Source organism: Leopardus geoffroyi, chromosome C2 (genome assembly GCF_018350155.1).
Source record: "Leopardus geoffroyi isolate Oge1 chromosome C2, O.geoffroyi_Oge1_pat1.0, whole genome shotgun sequence".
Lineage (NCBI taxonomy): Eukaryota > Metazoa > Chordata > Mammalia > Carnivora > Felidae > Leopardus > Leopardus geoffroyi.
Window position 1 is genome coordinate 13,028,488 of NC_059333.1, and position 14,118 is coordinate 13,042,605.

The 14,118-nt window shown below is 48.1% G+C and overlaps 2 long non-coding RNA genes across 4 annotated transcripts in view; one reads left to right on the forward strand and one right to left on the reverse strand.

Moving 5' to 3' along the window:
* Positions 1–13,730, reverse strand: part of LOC123575905 — a 33,264-nt gene extending 19,534 nt beyond the window's left edge. The window contains exons 1-4 of the long non-coding RNA XR_006701076.1: positions 13,321–13,730; positions 6,169–6,284; positions 3,751–3,854; positions 1,897–2,121 (exon numbers count right to left, since the gene is read on the reverse strand). This is a non-coding gene — a long non-coding RNA (uncharacterized LOC123575905). The remainder of the gene's footprint in view (positions 1–1,896; positions 2,122–3,750; positions 3,855–6,168; positions 6,285–13,320) is intronic.
* On the forward strand, positions 482–2,769 carry LOC123575904. Of its 3 annotated transcripts, none has more exons than XR_006701074.1 (2): positions 482–1,633; positions 2,060–2,769. It is a non-coding gene; the product is annotated as an uncharacterized LOC123575904 (long non-coding RNA). The 3 variants fall into 3 exon arrangements; XR_006701073.1 differs by having other exon boundaries at positions 482–1,629; XR_006701075.1 differs by having other exon boundaries at positions 482–1,479.
* Positions 13,731–14,118: the final 388 nt, after the last annotated feature.

A 14,118-nucleotide genomic window follows, 5' to 3' on the forward strand; every position in this document is an offset into this window, starting at 1 on the left:
GGACTATACGCAAGAGGGGCTCAACGGCATTTCGGAAAAGCCAAGCCAAAGGGCGCCTGGGTGGCTCAGTCGGTTAAGCGTCCGACTTCAGCTCAGGTCATGATCTTACACTCCGTGAGTTCAAGCCCCGCGTAGGGCTCTGTGCTGACAGCTCGCAGCCTGGAGCCTGCTTCGGATTCTGTGACTCCTTCTCTCTCTGCCCCTCCGCCTCTCACTGTCTCTCCTTCAAAAATAAATAAACATTAAACAAAAATTAAAGGGGCGTCTGGGTGGCTCAGTCGGTTAAGCGGCCGACCTCGGCTCAGGTCATGATCTCGCGTTCCGTGAGTTCGAGCCCCGCGTTGGGCTCTGTGCTGGCAGCTCAGAGCCTGGAGCCTGTTTCAGATTCTGTGTCTCCCTCTCTCTGACCCTCCCCTGTTCATGCTCTGTCTCTCCCTGTCTCAAAAATAAATAAAACGTCAAAAAAAAAAAATTTAAAAAAAATTAAAAAAGAAAAGCCAAGCCAAATCAGTGAGGCAGAACAAATATTACTATTCTAAAACGTTATAAAAGGCATCCTCATTTACATACAGACCATCCTGGAGGGGAGGGGGGAAGCCAAAGTGACTTAGCAGGGGAGGCTGGGGCGGTGAGGTGGGGGTGGGGTGTCTGGGGTCCAGAGAGAAATAAACAGGATCTCCTTCCGGACGTTCACAAAAAAATATGCAGAGCCCTTTAAAGCTGCATTCACAATCTAAGCTACTTCTGCGACTCTGTTGTTAATTTTAGAAAATAAGAATTGGAGGAAAGAGCGTGGTTGGATTTCATAAGTCTTGAGAGAAACTTCCCTCTGGCTTGTGTACCTCGAGTGGCTCTTTTCTTCCCCGCCTCCGTCTTTCGCTCTCCCCTCCTCCCAGTGTTACCAGGCTTTCTCCATAAAGCTCCCATCCTCCACCCCTCCACCGGTTCCCCACCTCCCTCCCCGCGCTGGGGGGCTGTGGGAGACACACAGACCTCCCCCCTCGGTCTGCCTTCTCCTCTAGCCCTTGGGCCTCCCCTGGCTGCTTCCGGGCCAACCTCTTAGCTGTCTCCGTGAGGCCTCCGAATGCACCCCTGTGGCTCCCTGATGTTTACCTTCCAAGTTGAAAAGTTTAATTGCAGCCCCAAGTGAGGCCTAGGAGGCTGAGCAGGGGTGGGGGGCGGGGAGGGAGGAAGTAATAAGGTCCCGACCGGCAGGAGGCCATCCATTGGCCACCGAGAGGCAGTGACTGTGCCCGGGGTGGGGTGGGGGCCCTGGGGTGCCCACTGCTGATTATGATTAACCAGCCCGCGAGAGCCAAGGGCTGCTCATTCCTTCTCTGAAAACGCACGTTTCCCCCCCAAACCCTTTAGCTCGGGACTCTCGCTTTTTTCTTTCTGGGGCCAATTCTCCAATTCCATATGTCTGTTTTAACTGAGGAGTGCTGGGGGAGCACAGATGGCGAGGAAGAAGCTCACGAGGTAAAGTCGCACTGTCCCGCTGCGTCCCAGCAAAACCTTGGTGGTTTGGCGGTGACATGTTTGCAGCGGCCTGGAAGGGGAAAGAAGGGAAACTCTGCTTCCTTGGACGTGTGAAATCCAATCTTTTTGCCATCCTTGAAAAATGAAGGGGTCGGTGAGCTTGCTTTTTAAATTTTTTTTAATGTTTATTTTTGAGAGAGAGAGAGCATGCGCAGGGAAGGGGCAGAGAGAGAGAGAGAGAGAGAGGGAGACAGAATTGGAAGCAGGCCCCAAGCTGTCAGCACAGAGCCCGAGTTGAGGCGCGAACTCACGAACCGTGAGATCGTGGCCTGAGCCCAAGTCAGATGCTCAACCGACTGAGCCACCCAGGTGCCCCGTGAGCTTGCTTTTTAAAAGAGAGGTGTTTTCTGAGCATACCTGTAGTCCAGAGGCCCCTAGAGTGCCTGTCGAAGTGCCTCCAACTCCTGAGCCAGGGGAAGTGGGCATCCAGGTGAGGCCTCCCGGAAGTGGCGTCCTGAGTTCCTAGGTTCGGGTGGGGAAGCGCCTGGGGAAGCGCTTGGATCCCCCATTCGTTCCCCAGCTGGTTCACTGTGCTGTTTGGAACCATCAGTCTCGGCTCGGCTATTTCCTTATGCGCAAGGTCTGCAAGCGGAAAATCAAAACGGAGATGAATTTTTCCGGCATCTGAGGTCTAAGGAGGAAATGTTTTGCCGCGTGGGCCATCGCCTCTGGGCAAGGTGGGATTGGCCGGAAGGTCAGTTGTTGGGCCCGTTTCTAAAGGCGTTGATGCCTCGGTTTCTCCATTCGCTCCCCCTTTGCTATCAACCGGTCCTAAGCAACCAGGTCGGAAGACATTTAATATTTGTATTCACGAAGATTCCCTCCTCTACCAAATTACTCGGCTCCGCTGAATGTTGCAAGCAGGACCTTGACTTTCGGTCTCTCATCTTCACCTCTGCATTGCCCCATTTTGGCGACAATCCTGCCGAGTCAACACAGCCAGGATCCCTGACCTTTGCTATCTGGATCCAGTTTCTTATCCTCCACCATCCCCCAGAGGATTTCTGATCCCTTCAGCCTGCCTTCGGCAAGAATCCTCCTTGGTCCACTTAGCAAGAATCTCCCTTTACCCCTGATGTTTCCTCTTAATAATATCCATCCACTGGCTCCCACCCTGCCCCGTGGCTATCAATCTCATGTGCCCATGTGGTACTCAGACTTGAGTCCAATGCTCCCCGTTACAGTGGTCCCTAGTCCTTATTGCCTTGAATAAAATCTTCCTTGCCGTGATTTCACAAGGGTCATCAAATAATTTTTTTCGTTAGTAGTATTTATGTATTTATTTATTTAAGATATTTATTTATTTTGGGGCAGAGCGCAAGAGGGGAAGGGGTAGAGAGAGGGGGACAGAGGATCCGAAGCGGGCTTTGCACTGACAGGCTGACAGCAGCGAGCTCGATGGGGGACTCAAACTCACAACCTGCGAGATCATGACGTGAGCCACCCAGGCGCCCCAGCAGTATTTTTGATGTAAAGGGCTCTCACTACTTGTAATATTGGCCTATGACAGAGCTGTTATGATTACTATTGCTATCTCACAGATAAAGAACTTAAAACTCAATTAGGTCAGGTGACTCACCCGACTCACCCGACAAGTCCAGGACAGGCAGTCACCCCCCCCCCACCCCCCACCACCTGGGTCTTCTGACTCCCACATGCTTGCTTCCTACCGGAGATAGAAATGAGGTGCTCTCTAGTTTGAAGAATGCTCGGAGCCAAGAGAGTGTCAGCGCTGAGTCTGAAGTATGACTTTGATGAATTCCCTGCCCCAATCAACAGGGACGGTTGTCTCTGCTAAGACAGGGAAGAGCCACCCCTTATTATGTAACAGCAGCTGCATTTCCCAGGAAGATCGCCATCCTTGCAGCATCCGAGCCTTGAGAAGCGCACTGGGAATGGACTGTTGGATATTTTGGGCCAGAGCTCTACCAGGGGAAATAATCTGAGTGATTGGAAAGAGCTTTTTTAAGCCCACCACGTCCTGTGAGGAGGTTGTGCGTCATCGGAGACATCACTTGGGTCTCAAAGGCTCTGTAAGCCTCCCCTTCTCACCAGCATATTTCAAGCTTATAGCCACTGGGCCAAACCAGGAGATAAAGGACACTCTGGGGAAAAAAAGAAATGGGTTTGAAAGGAGCCAGGAGACCCTACCATTAAGTCAACAAGTTCAAAAAAATAAAAAAGGAACAGAAGAGAATTTGTAGTACTCACCTGTGCTCTGCTGGGGTCTCCAGAAAGGTGTCATTAAAGTAACAGCAGTGGTTTCGAGATGAATTTGATCCTTATAAAATGATCCAGCAAAGATGTTAGAAAGTCTGGGGAAAGAGAGGAGGAATCGTGTAACCTGGGTCCAAATTCTGGATCAGTTACTAACTACTCACTTGACCTTAAATATGTCACCTCTCCTTTCCTGTCCTTAGCTTCCTTATTTGTACAACAAGGTAGTTGGGCAAGGTGACCTCACTTTTTAAGGCTCCTATAACCACCTGACACTCTTTAGCCCTCAATTTCCTGCCACAGCACCAAGGAGAAGGGTCGTGGCAGGCTGAAGCTATTGCCAATGGGCAGACAGAATACCTACCAGCATCCTGTACCCAAACACACTAAGGAAATAATAGTGTCACTGCCCCACCCAATTCACATCCAAATGGGGATTTATAGTTACAGAGCCTTCCATGCATATTATCTGAATTATTATGGTAAGCATTTCAGTTTCTTCCCAGGCTACTGGGAGACCCGACACAGATGTGAGTATATGAAAAAGATATGTTCTTTCACCAACTGGGAGAAGCAGAGTGAGCTTCCAGAAGCTGGCCATGATCAGGCCTGGAACAGCTGCTTCCCAATACAAGCTTTTGATTAAACCCTGAGGTGATCATTCCATTTTTGTGGTTATGTGTTTCTATCCCTCCTTCTCTCCCTTTATTCCTTCATTCATCTACTCATCCACACATCTATCCATCCATCCATCTCTCCACCATCATCCATTCATCCATCCATCTATATACCCATCCACCCATCTATCATCCATTCATCCATTTATCCATCCACCCACCCATCCATCCATCATCCATCCATCTATCCACCCATCTATCCATCCATCCATCCTTCCATCCATCTCCCCACCACCATCCGTTCATCCATCCATCTATATACCCATCCACCCATCTATCATCCATTCATCCATCTATCCGTCCAGCCACCCATCCATCTATCCACCCATCTATCCATCCATCATCCATTCATCCATCTATCAATCCGTCTATCCATCCACCCATCCATCCCTTTATCTATTATTCTCTAAAAATATTTACTGAGCACATAGTTGTAGGGGTTATGGAAAGACCTGTATAGGATATTAGGGACAGTTGAAGATGGGCCCTTGTACCAGAAGAGTCCTTTTTCAATCTGGGAAGACACACTTCTGCAGCAAAAATTGTGCAGCTAGAATCACCAGTGCTGATAAGGAATACAAGAGAGTCATGGGGCAGTCTTTGCCCTTCTTTCCCTCTCCATCCCTTTCATTCTCTTGGACACTAATATAGCAGGTCTATCTCTGTCAAACTTCTTCTTTAGCTGCAAGTAATTATGTGGTCACATTTACACAGCAGAGAAAAGAATGGTAGGGAGCCATTTCACAAAAGAACATTACTGAACTGCTTCCTGAATGATTGGCATTATTATTGCAGCTGGGCCCTCCTCCTTGACCAGAGGAAGGTCGCTGTAGTAAAATGGGCCTTTAGTTTTCTCAGAGCACATTAGTATTTTTTTAAAAAAATGGATGTACCCTCTTTTGGACACCTCTTCTGGAGCTTCTTAGTACGATTCTCATTCAACTTGTTGTCTTATCATTAATTATGCTATAAATGAATAATTAAAAGGATAAGTACTTGCTGTGATAGTCTCCCTGACCATCCCACTTTTAGGATGGTTGTGGTAAACTGGAGTTTGTCAGAGGGAGATGATCAGTATGGTGAGAAGGACATGGGCTAGAGATCACGCCGTTGCATCAACAGCCTCCGATGGTGAACATCCACACCATGGGGATCTTGCAAGAAGAAGGAAGATGTTTGTCATGGGTTAACCTAGAAGTTCAAAGCTAAGACAAAATTCCAAGGCAGATTGTAGTGCAACATAACAAGCTACTCTTCAAAATAACCAAAATTTCCATCAAGTGAAAAATAAATGAACAAGATGTGGCGTATTCATACGATGAAATATTATTCCGTGACAAAGGGAATGAAGTGCTGATAACCTGCTACAATGTGGATGAACCTTGAAAACACTGTGCCAGACGCAAAAGGGGACGTATTGTGTGATTCCATTTATATCAAATAGCCAGAATAGCCAAACCCAGAAACAGAAAGTAGATCCGTGGTTGCCTGGGGCCGGGGGTGGGGTGGTGGTCAGAAGAAAATGGGGGGTAATTGCTAATGGGCATGGGGTTTCTTTTTAGGTGATGGAAATGTCCTAAACCTGGGGTAAGGTTTGCACAACCCTGCGAATATATGAAAAACCACTGACTCGTACACTTTAAATAGGTAAATTGTATGGAACATAAATATCTCAAAAAAGCTACTATAAAAATTAGTTTGCCTGTTTTTAAAGTCTAAAAAAACCCGAAACTACCTTTTAACAAAGAGAGTGAAAGAATACAGTAGCACGGCGCTCGACCCGTGGGAAGTCCTGGATGCCCTCTGTCTCACTTCCGTCCCCCTGACTTGTCCGGCAACGAGAAGACTGAGCTGAGGAAATAAGAACGCTTGTCATCCCTGGAGATACCAGCAAATACACGGTGACCATCCGAAGGGAGTTGTAGAGGGTTCCTACAGTGAGGAGAAGGATGGGTCTGAGTTTGAATTTTCTTGAAAGTAGAGCCTTGAAGCCTAGAGTCGGGGCAAGTGATTGATCTGGGAGGCGATGCCAGGAGCCCATAGTTTGCAACAGGGGAGGCAGGGAAAGGGGAGCTAACATAAGGAGCATTGTCAAGGTCGCCGCTGTGGTCCTCTTGAGAAGCATACAGAATGCTTCTGCAGGTGCTCTGTTTGAAGGTGGGGGCTGGGCCACCCATCGACCAGCTCTTCTCCCCACCGACTGAGGACTGCCCCACACTTCCAGGCTGTACTTGGTTAGGAGCCAAAGGGACCACCACAGGGGCCCGGGGTCTGTGCACCCCATGCCCGGAGTGAGATGCCGTGAGTGAAGTGAGCCTGAGCTCACACAGAACTTTCCAGCACAGCTGTGACTGAGGGAGATGTGTTACAGGCACCAGACACATCGGCCATCGTGGGCAATTTTGGCTCAAACAAGCAACCTAGAGCATATGACTAACATTTTTCAAAAGTGAAGTACAATAAAATAGAAGTGATCGAATGTATTGCATCTGAGAAATATCATTTCAGGAAATTTTTGTTTCATTACATGCTAAACATGTTTGCATGCATATGTATGTATTGGGGGGTGGTATAAGAAGTATTTGTGTCCACGCCTCGCAGAGAAAAATGCTGCTCTGCTAGAAGAATCTAAATTCTTTCGGGAAGGGAAGTTCAGTTTAAAGTAAGGTTTTAGGTTGTAGGGCAGTAACTGGATGAGAGGTATGTCCTGGTAGGAAGAACAGGAAAGAGGTACGAGCCCAAGGAGATCTGGGCCCTGGGCTTGTCAGTTTCTTAGCAATAACAATCTAGGACCACCTACCTTATGAAAAGAGATTTAAGAAATTGGCTTATGCAATTATAGGAACTGGCAAGTTCAAAATCTGCAGAGGAGGCCACTAGGCTGGAAACTCAGGCAGGGTTTCTATGTTAACAGTATTTTTAAAAAATATATAATTTTTTAAATGTTTATTTTTGAAAGAGAGAGAGACAGAGCATGAGCAGGGGAGAGGCAGAGAGAGAGGGAGACAAAGAATCGGAAGCAGGCTCCAGGCTCCAAGCTAGCTCAGAGCCCGTCATGGGGCTTGAACCCACGAACCACAAGATCATGACCTGAGCCGAAGTTGGACGCTCAACCAACTGAACCACCCAGGTGCCCCCTATGTTACAGTCTTGAAGCAGAATCTCTTCTTTCAAAAATCTGATTTTGCCTTTCAAGACCTGCAACTGATAAGATGAGGCCCACCCACATTATTGAGGGCAATCTTCCTCACTTACTAAAAACTGATTATAACTGTTAACCCCATCTACAAAAATACCTTCACAGCAACACCTAGATTCAAGTTTGATTAAATCCCTGGGTGCGATAGCCTAGCCAAGCAGACACATAAGCACGACCATCACACCTGACATGCAGGGATTTGGACCAATAGAGCTCTTGGTTCCTTTCAGTTCTGCAGCACCTTGAATTCGAGCTCATTCTCTGACAGCCTCAAAGCTAAATGCTTTGAGAATGGACTTTGCAGCCGGAGGCTTGTGCTGCGTTATTCTGAAATTCCAGAATATTCCATCCCAGCCCTGTCCCTAGTTTTACAGGTGAGGGAACGCAGGTACAGAAAGTCCAGTTCATTCTGTAGAAGTCCCGCCACGAACTTGTCGCCAAGCCCTTGCTGTCAGTGACACATTCTGTCATTCTCAGACAGCATGCGAAGGGTTCCAAAATGGTAGTTTGCTCTGGAAAAGTAGGGAAGGAAGTACTCTGTTTTAACAGAATCTCGACATTATTGTGAGTGGTTCTCATTCTCTTGAACAAGGGGATAGTTGTGTTTTCATTTGATGGTGAACATTATTGAGAGCACATTTCCTACGGAGAACAGGCCTGGGATCCTTCCTTATGGGAGGAGGAGAAGGACTTTTCCAGAAGAAGGAGAGGGCAGCAGCTGTTCTGGGAAACTGAAGCCACTCTGCCTTGGGTGGGTTTTCCCTCATCAGAACCAGATGTGCAAATGTGTCTGGGCCCCTCCACCTCGCCACAGGGTGACCAAGCCCGGAAGGGGGGATGTGGCCTCAAGAAGGCTTTTCTTCGAGTTGGATGCCTGTGATCCCCTGGTGGAGGCTGGAGGAGGGGGCCCTGTGGCCGGGAGTACACTGGCCTCTCTCCCCGTTCCTTCCTCTGTGCTCTCTGGCCTTCTAATCGTTTAAACACGGAAGCGACCAGGTCCCTATCTTTACGCGTGCTCAGTTCTTACTCTAGCATCGTTTTGGTAAGGGTCACATTGGTCAAGGCCCCAGTCTCTCGTCTGTGGTTTGTAAAGAACTTAGCTTAAGCTGTACTTTTATCTGTTATATGTTGAGGATCTGTGTAAGATTTCATTTGAGAAAAACAAGTTCCACTGCATATATACATAATCTGAAAATCAGCGCTGAGGATAACAGGAAATTATTTAAGGTGATAGTCTTAGATGTGATGAATGTAATATAACGTGAAAACATCTGGGGAAAAATTACCCAATTGCATATGACCCTCCAAAATACTCTTCTCAATTCCCTTATTTACAGTCGCTCTATTAAGAGTCAAACATTCCTGTATACAGTCAGAAATTATTAAAGAAGGAAAGGTATATGTGACACAAGGCAAAAAAAACCTGTCCTATTTGGACAAAGTTGGGAGAGGAGCTACCGAATAGGGCGCGTCTTACCCGAAGGGGCGGGGCTACTCCAATCTCCCCTCCCCTCCTTCCTTCTCCCCTCCCCTCCCTCCTTCTCCCCTCTCCTCCCTCCTTCTCACCCCCACCCCCGGCCCCCCAGCTCCCAACAACGCACAGCGCGTCTGCCCGTTCCAGCAGACTTAGCTGGCTTTCCATCAAATGGACAATAATCTCCCAAGGGGCTCGTTTCTCGCTCAGACAAACATAACGTGTCAAGCCAGGAACGCAACCCACATATTAGGTGGGAGAAAGTACTATTTTTTACAGGAACCTCAAATACCTCTAGTTTCTGATTTTTCCCCCATGTGGATGCAATTAAACAAAATAAAAAGATATTACTTGGCTTTGGAGGGAAAATAAACACCTTCTGAAATTAAAGAGGCTTGGCATGATGTTGACTTTTAGTTGTACTTCTGCTCGTGAGAAATAGTAATTACTTACATTATAACCAGATTTATTCAAAGAAGGCGTTCTGGCGTTTCTCTTTCACCTAAAAGTGGGGTGACCGCCTGACTGCTCCATAGTGGGCCTTTGCTTGTGCTGTTTGGAGTAATGGCGAATAAGTGTGTGCTCCGGCACAGGGGTCGATGCCAGGAATTGTGAGGAGCATCCGGTGAGGAAAAGGGCCAGGACAGGGTGCCCCGGGACAGCTGGGAATAGCACAGCATGGCGGCAGGGGAGCGGGGCTTGGGCTCTGGGTTTCCACCAGCAACAGCATCACACAGCCATGTATATTTCACCAAGTCCTGCGCGAGAGTTTGTGGATTTCCTGTCTCATGCCTTCTCCCTGCACAACACTCCTCCTCCTTCAATCATACCATTAGGGACCGCAAGGGGGAAGAGTGTTCTCGTCTTGGCCCTGTTCCAGGTCTTCTCTCTTTAGCCTTTCACTTCTGTGGGCACCTGGAGGATAATGATGACCCAGTGCTTGGCTCGGATTTCCTAGTTCCCCACCTTCCTCTACTTCAGCTTCTCCCAGGGAAACCCAATCGCTCCTACCGAGTGTCTCTGCCTGGGGATTTGCAAGCCTTCCCTCTTTTGTCTCCCAGCTCCCTCCCTCTGCGGGCGGAAGTCTTCTCTGCCAGTTGCCTGACGCTCTATGGCAGATGTGGGTCTGGGTGAGGACCAAGGCGCTATGACACAGGTAACTTCAAACAAGAAAAAATTTATTCTCATGGTTCTGGAGGCCAGAGGTCCAAAATCAAGTTATCTATCACCAGAGTTGCATGCCCTCCAGAAGTTTTTGGGAAGATCCTGTCTGTTGCCTGTTCCAGGTTCTGGCAGATGCCAGCATCCCTGGGCTTGTGGCTGTGTCACTCCAGTCTCCGTCATCGTTGTCACATGTCATCTTCTCCTCTCTCTTGTGTGTCTCTTAGAAGGCTACTTGTCATGAGATTTAAGGCCAATGCAGGTAATTCAGGATGATCTCCTCTCAAGACCCTTAACTTAATTACATCCGCAAAGACCCTTTCTCCAAATAAGGTCAGAGTCACAGGTTCTGGGGATTAGGACATAGACACAACCAGTTTTTGGTCTGGAGTTGAGGGGAGGGGTTCACCCTTCAACCCACCATAAGCATATAGGGCTCTTTTGGTTTTATGTGACAAATAAGCGAAAGGGAAATTTGTGTGTTCGTAGACACGGCAAGTATAGGGGAGACTCGAGCTTCAAGTGGATCTAAGGGCTCCAGTGATGCTAGCAGGGCTCTTTTCTAGCTTTTGTTCCATTTCTCAGCTCTACTTATCTCAGCCGGACTTTGTTCTTTCTGTAAACCTTTCCCATGAGCTATGTATGAGGTCCCCAGAGACTCACACTCACGACCTTGCAGTTGAAGAAGACAGTCTTCCTGGACAGCTCTATAAAACATTCCCAGGAAAGACTCCGATTGGCCAGCCTGAGTCACATGCCTCTCTCTGCCGAAAAAAACGTGTAGAGAGGGACTTTACAAGGACTGACAACCCCCCTCGAACTACGTGGAAGAGTGGAAGCATCGTTCCTCCAAGGAAGGGATGCTGGGTAGGCCAACTAAACCTTCTTCTCCCCTCCACCGTTGAATGAGGCACAGCTTTACATCCGGAAGACTCCAGGCCCCTGCTCCCACGCGAAGTAACCAGCCAATAACACCCCACGTTGCAAATTCGCATCAGGCAACAGTGGGCCTGGCGTGGCCCCTGAAGAAAGAGAACTTACTCATGGCCACGTCTAAGAAAGACGCCTATGTGGAGTCTCCAAAACACTCGACGTGGAAAACCTTAAGGAAAATGAGAACCTGTGCATAAAATTTCCAGACAGGTGTCACCTGGATATAATAACTAAAAGGAATCCAGAAAAGTCCTGAATGTCTGAAAATTAAGCAACACGCTTCCAAGTAGCCCACGGGGCCAGTAAGAAATCACAATGGGTATTAGAAAATGTCTAATATTTTCTAAGCGCTGAGTAAATTAGGTAATTTACTTAGAGTGCTAAGTAAATTGTGACATGTGACAGCTTGTGGGAATGCAACAAAAGCCACGCTGAGAAGCAAATGTATATCCTTAAATGCATATATTGGTTGGCATGGGGGGCTAAAAAAATGAGATAGACGTAAATTTCAAAAAGCTAGGGGCTTGGCCACGCTGGGGGAATTGTTTCCTCCTGAAAAGTCCAAGCGAGGTTCTGTTTTCGGGCACATCTGGATCGGGGTATCGGAACATGTCACGAGGAGCCCGCTCACCCTGTTTTCCCCACTTGCTTCCATGTTGACTTCGTTCTCGGGTAGGTTCTATTCGTGGGATGATGAAGACACCTCAGCTTTGTGTCCCCCAAGCTTGGCCATTTCATGAAAGGTGGGGGGGGGGGGGATAAACAGTCCTAAATAGCCCCAGAAAAGGCTTCTGGGTTGACTCTGATTTGTGGCGCTGAGGTCACGAGCCCTCCTCTGAAGCAGTCAATATGACTGGGGGTTAAGATAGTCCCATTTGGACGTTTTAAAATCCAGCCGTCACCAGGAATCAGTATGCCCTCTTCAAAAACAAACCAACCTCATTTGTTTTTGTGTCCGTGGTTTCGGAGGTATTCGTTTTCAAGTTCAAGAGAATGATCCGACACGTGATCTGATTCCCACGAAGCAGGTGATGAAGGCTGCCGTGATATCTTTGCGGTGGAGGGGATGGAATCGTAGTGCACTTACAGCGGAGTTGAGCCAAGCCGGCTCGTTGGCTGCTGCTGATCACTTCACCCTTTTCCTAACTGCCAAGCCATCTGCTTCAACTGTGTTGATGAGCAGTGTGGCGGGATGCCTCTTCGGTTGACGTTCTTAGGAGAATTCTCTTTAAAGGGTAACCCAGGGCTTTTTCTCCTGCTTCTGGCAGAATCTCTTTTCAGCATTTCTCTTGGACAAATCTCCAAGGGGATTTTTTTTTTTTTTCAGATTTGAAGACGATAGAAAACAGAAAGACGAAGATACTGTCGTTGATCAGAGAGCACGTTGAACACAGATGCCCGGGGAGGACCCGCGAAGGAGAGAAAATCCAGGTTGGAAAGAAAGTGGGTCTCCTCTGACAACAGTCTCTAGGCTATTTCACCAAAGGGTGCACTGGGTGCATCTACGGAAGCCCAGGCCAATAGGAGTTGAATCTCACGGTGTTGGGCGCGGCAGGTTATCTTTCTAAGAATTTGTTTGTTTGCATGCTGTGAAATGATGTCCTAGGAGGAGTCCTGCTAGGGGATGGGGTCCCTGCAGGGGACAGGTACACTGGGTGCTGGCTCTGGTCCGGTAACAGGGACAGCACTGACAAGATGGTTCTCTTGGGGAACTCACAGCTGAGCTGTCTACACTGGCAGCTAACCTCGTGGTTAATCCCCTCAGGCTCTACCTGAGTTTGCTGCCAGAGGCCACTGGCTTCTGAGGAGGAGGCCGGGGGGAGGGGACTGGTTCGCCTTTTCGGTCTCGTGGGACAAACACCGGAGCGTTGGCTCCCCCACTAAGTGGCTTGAGGGGAGACGGGAAGGGGGCATGTCTATACCAGGAAGGCAACCATCCACTGAGAAAACTAGAACTTCGAGAGGCAGTGAGGAACAGTTTGGTGAAGCAGCCAGGACCAGGCCGCCTGAGTTTGAATTCTATCTCTGCTACCCTAACCTGTGTGAACTCAGGCAAGTGACTTGGTCCCTTCATACCTCAGTTTCCTCATCCACACAATGAAAGCAGTAACAGGACCTACCTCGCAGAGCTGTTAGGATGCAGTGAGATAATACTTGTGAAGTCATTAAAACAGTGCCCGGAGCATAGAACATGCTAGAAAAGTGTTAAAAAAAAAATTGGGGGTTAGATAGACTCTGGTTCATACCCCAGTTCTGCCACTTTCTGGCTATGTGACCTTGGGAAGTGTCTCAACCTCCCTGGGCCACTTCTTCATCCATGAAATGAGACGGGAAGGACGACCCACGGGTGTGGATAGTACGAGGCAGCGTGTGAACTAAGCGGGGCAAGCTGGCCCTCCGTCCACAACCCTGGTTTGTAACCAGAGACGTTGAGGATAAGCAAGAGTGACTGCCCTTGACCCTTGAAAAACACGGGTTTGAACTACATGGGTTTGAACTACACAGGCCCAAGCATATATGGGTGTTTTTCGATAACCACGGTTCTTTTTCTCAAGAACATTTTTTCTCCAGCGTACCTTATTGTGTATTTATTTGTAATACATGTAACATACGAAATGTGTGGTAATCAATTGATTATGCCATCAGTAAGGCTTCTGATCAACAGTAGGCTATTAGGAGTTAAGTTCTGGGGGAGTCAAAAGTTACACACAGATTTTCAACTGTGCAGGGTGTGGGGGTCAGCACCCCTCATGGCCTCGTATTTCAAGGGTCAACTGTACTTGACTTCGCGATACTGTTTTCCCCCAAGTTTCCAATAAAAACAGGCTCAGAGCCATTATCATTTTACAGATGAAGAATGTGAGCCCAGGAATAACTTGTTCAGCCTCATGGTGCTTTTCAGGGGCAAACCCGGATTG